The sequence below is a fragment of the Bidens hawaiensis genome, unplaced genomic scaffold, assembly GCF_021521415.1.
Source record: "Bidens hawaiensis isolate Kalapana, Puna unplaced genomic scaffold, B.hawaiensis_p1.1 tig00000097_1, whole genome shotgun sequence".
In the NCBI taxonomy this organism is placed as follows: Eukaryota; Viridiplantae; Streptophyta; class Magnoliopsida; order Asterales; family Asteraceae; genus Bidens; species Bidens hawaiensis.
This window is the reverse complement of record NW_027491017.1, coordinates 1,473,036-1,477,500: the sequence shown is the minus strand read 5'-3', so window position 1 is coordinate 1,477,500 and position 4,465 is coordinate 1,473,036. Positions and strand designations below refer to the sequence as shown.

Genomic DNA, 4,465 nt, shown 5'->3' with positions numbered 1-4,465 from the left:
CTACAATGGCAATTACAACGGGAAGCAAGGCTGTAAGGAGGAGCGAATCCGGAAAGATTGCCTCAGTTCAGATTGTTCTCTGCAACTCGGGAACATGAAGTTGGAATCGCTAGTAATCGCGGATCAGCATGCCGCGGTGAATATGTACCCGGCCCTGTACACACCGCCCGTCAAACCCTGGGAATAGGTTACGCCCGAAGCATCGGACCAATGATCACCATGACTTCTGTGTACCACTAGTGCCACAAAGGCTTTTGGTGGTCTTATTGGCGCATACCACGGTGGGGTCTTCGACTGGGGTGAAGTCGTAACAAGGTAGCCTTAGGGGAACATGTGGCTAGATTGAATCCTTCGCGATGGAAATTCCCTTCAAGGTGCTTGCTTCCACTGGTGGCGGGCGGGCGAAGGGTCTAAAGGACACGTATCCGGGGGCGAGTCAGAAAATCCAAGAATTCCATTTTCCTTCTTGTTCATCAATCGGAAATGAAGACCGGGCACTACGGTGAGACGTGAAAACACCCGATCCCATTCCGACCTCCATATGTGGAATCGTCATGCGCCATATGTACTGAGATTGTTCGGGAGACATGGTCCAAGCCCGGTACGAGGATGACTTGTGCCTAGGGGTGCAATGAATTCTTTCCTTTTTTCGGTATGCCGCTCCGCCGTTGTAAACCTGGTGAGTAAGCAGAGTCCCTCTCACTTTCAAGGAAAGGCCTTCTACCCTGATAAATCTTACTTTTTCCAAAGGACACGGTCCGGGGCATTTTCGGAGACTAGCCTGCTTTCTATCTTACTGTAAGAAATTCCTCGTTTACTTGCCGAACCTTGTTCTTTAAAATCTAATAACACACTTATCCTATTCTCGCTCAGCCTATATTGTCGCATAATTGGCCGCTGGAACTCCTAAGTCAAAGAGGAAGAGAGTCAATCTAGAAAAGAGAGCCCGACTTGCATGTGTTAAGCATATAGCTTTCTCTTCTCTCGAGTTCACTCCTTCCCTATTATGGAAGTTACCTCAAAAGCATTCGACCAGCGAATGAAGTGGGTCAACTTTTTGTCTTCGGCCAAAAACATTTTATCGCAGGTCGAGCTTTCGACAAAAAAAGCGAAACGTATTCTCTTATCTAAGCTTCTTCCCTGTGCATGAGCTCCCCCATGGTAGATGGTTCAACCACGCCCGGTTCCACGAAATGATTGAGAACTACGACAGGGTTGAAATGCATTTGGTTATTTGTCTTCAATAAGTATTGCATGACCGAATAATTCAAGGAAGGGCGCACCACAGGGAGGGTTCTTTTAAGTGGATGACTCGTCAGGATGTCGGAGGGGGACTTCTTTGACTTCTTTGAGAAAAATAACTTGAATAACTTCGTTTTTCTGAAGGAGTCGTCATTTAGGAGGGCTATGTCATTTACAAGCCCGGCGTATTTCGGATGCTTGAAGGCCCCGCTGACCCGAAGTGATTTAGAAAGATCCTTCTTTTTCGATGGTGATCGGTCATGGTATCCATAGCGTTGCTTCTTTTTCGGCCAAATCCTTATTTCGTTTTGCTTCTCCCGGTCGTCGAGCCTGATAGACTCGACTCTTTTCCCTGCCCCCCGGCCTCTCACTTCGTTTTGTTCTTCTTCTGTACCGTCGCTTGAATGAAGACACCCGATCGGCCCGACTTTACCAAATGCCCACCACTGGCCCTTCCCCTTTCAGTGTCTGGATTTTTCGCGTCTTTTCTGTCGTCGTGGTAAACGGGGAAGAAAGAAATGCATGAATGTTCTTTTGGGAAAATGTAGAATAATACACCTACCGAGACGAAAACCAAAGGTGAGTCTAGTTGGTGGACGTATCGAACCGAAATAAGATCTAAGATTGACATCTTGATACACTAATTTACCATAATAATAAATAGATTCAATGCGGACTCCACCATGGGAACAACCGCTTCTTTTTTGCTTAATAGGGGGGCTTCCATTCACCAGCGCAGACTAAAAGTGCTCTCCGAACCATGCTGGATAGTCACCCATCACACGGCTCTCAAACCCAACCTACGGTGGATCCCGGGTAACAAAGTAAAAGCCTTTGATCCTTTGCCCCATACTTTGAGATGCTCCTCCCCGCCGATCAAGCATCGACGCTGCTCTTAGCTTTAATCCGCTACCGTTCGGTTCGGATAAGTCAAGTCCCTTCGGTCAGTTCGCACAAGTGATCCTCCCTTATATTCCCTAATGTTCAGAGTTGTTCTGGTTTGAGAAAGGAGCACCAGCCGAGCGCCCTGAATGAATAAGAATATGACAGCAGAGGTAATTGCAGATTCTTATTCGAACGAATTGAAGCTAACAACATGTCGATTACACACCGGAGGTTGGTAAGAACTGAGGGACAATGCCCCTCTAACCTAAGTGGGCCTACCTGCAAAGCAACTGGTACTTGAGCGGGCGTGGGGGGGGGGGGGGGTTTGGTTTCGTGCAAGGCCTCGCAGAAGGAAGAGGCAGTTGTCATTTGAAAGAAAACGCTCTTTGTTTGTATAAGGTTCCAACCTTCGCACCCTGGTGAAACCTTTCTTTTCTATCTTATATTAGTAAAGCCTAAACGTCCTTATTGAAGCCTAGCTAACGAGAAATCAAAGCGATAACGCACCAATTAGAATAGAAATAGAAGAGAAGGCCTTTCTTTCTCAAAGTAAACTTTCTCCCTTCCCTTCTTGCTTTAGAAAGATTGCAGCTAGCGTGCTGGACTAATATAATAGAAAGTCAAGGCTCTTCTCCTGTTCTATGAATCTACAACTCTCTTTACTGAGCGAGACTTCGTCTATATCCCTACTAGTGGTTATTCTTTCCAGGCCATTTGTTTGACAGCTTAAACTAGACCCCAATTTCGATTAGATAGGTTTCAGTGTTAATCAAGATAGGTCAAGGGCGCGTCGGAACGGTCGGTAGCTACTTAGTCCCATCCGAGAGTCTAATCTCTTTGTACTGCTTTTTTTCTTTTTCAAAGAAAAAAGGTCAGTTTAGGCTCCTTCCCTTCCACCGCATAGCTGCATTAGCAGGAACTATGAGCTCTCTGTCCCACGCGGCTCGCGTGATTCACCGGTTCCATCGAAAACTTTCATTTGTTGAAGCGGAGCATAGTGCGCTTTAGGCACCGAGTAAGAAAGGTCTCTTCTTTCGTTTCGGTTTATTCACTGATCAGAAACTTAGCACTTGTTTTCTTATTGATTCCAGGGGTGGCGGCGTTCTTGAATGAAGTCTATCCGAACCGAATTATCACTTCACAGATCAGGCGAGGCCTCTCCAGCGGTACTGGGCGCCGGGGCCCTGGCTGCACTAGCGATTGGTACATAGGGGAGTGGTTGCCCGACTTTCTCGGCCTGGTATCCTGCACCTCGCGTTCATGATATCTACATCCAACTGTGCCTCGGAGACACGGTCGAAGCACGCCCGCCCAGTGTGCTTCTTTCACGACATGCTCTGGTCCCGGGTGTCTTCCAGTGCTCTTCTAGCATTAGAAGAAGTCGTGTCCGTCCCGGACATCTGCAACACCCTTCCCGCTTTACTTTTTTGAATCTGGGGTGAAGGAAAAGACTGACCCCTTCGGTGACTTTCGCGGTCGCCCTCACTGAACCGACTTGAATCTGAACTACGATTTAGATCAAGTCTTACCGAAATCGGATTTCCTTTTCTTGCCATATGCGCTTAGACTTTACTTTTTTCCCTTTTTGATTCCCGGTCCAATATTAGTTCTCGAAGATCTACGTTTCCGTGTAGAAGAAAACTGTCCAAATTGATGACCTCCTTCAGTGATCTTACAACGAACAGGATTTCATTGTAAATTCGTACGGAGCAATCAAAGAATTCCGGCAAAGCAAAATAGAATATGTGACCCAATTTTCCTGTTCAAAAGAAGATATCTCTTCTTCTTCATTCTCAACTGGAATGCATCAAACTTCCCTTCCATATTGTAGGTTCCCAGCCGGATCTACACGAGATATCGCGTACTACGTAGGTGCGGAATCCCTACGTAAGACGTTACGAGTATAGAAAATAATACGAGCTAACCCACGATACGATAACCAAACACACGTTGTATTCCAACCGTAAACACGTGATACTATGATCACTGAATACAAAACTCTCTAACTCGATTACACAAATAAACTCTGATTAATTATCTGAATAATCCTTATACAAGATAGCTTATAAAGACACGACAACTTCGCCTGGCATGTTCAGGCGAAGTTGTCTCTAACTTCGCTTGTCTAACAAGTTCGCCCATATAAGCGAACTTGTTAGTAACTTCGCTTACATACAAAACTCAAATCTAACTAACACGATTACAGACACTCGACACTGAACTACTGACATCATGCACCAACAGACTCCCCCTTGGCAGTAGCTTCATCTCTTTAGCTTCAAACACGTGTCTTGTAATCTTCAATCTTCTATCCTCAAGCATGCACTCCTTCTCGAAC

At 46.0% G+C, this 4,465-nt stretch overlaps 1 pseudogene; it reads left to right on the top strand.

Annotated features, from left to right (window-relative positions):
- The window catches only part of LOC143573200 (18S ribosomal RNA), a 1,924-nt pseudogene extending 1,576 nt beyond the window's left edge, over window positions 1-348 (top strand).
- The last annotated feature ends 4,117 nt before the right edge of the window (window positions 349-4,465 follow it).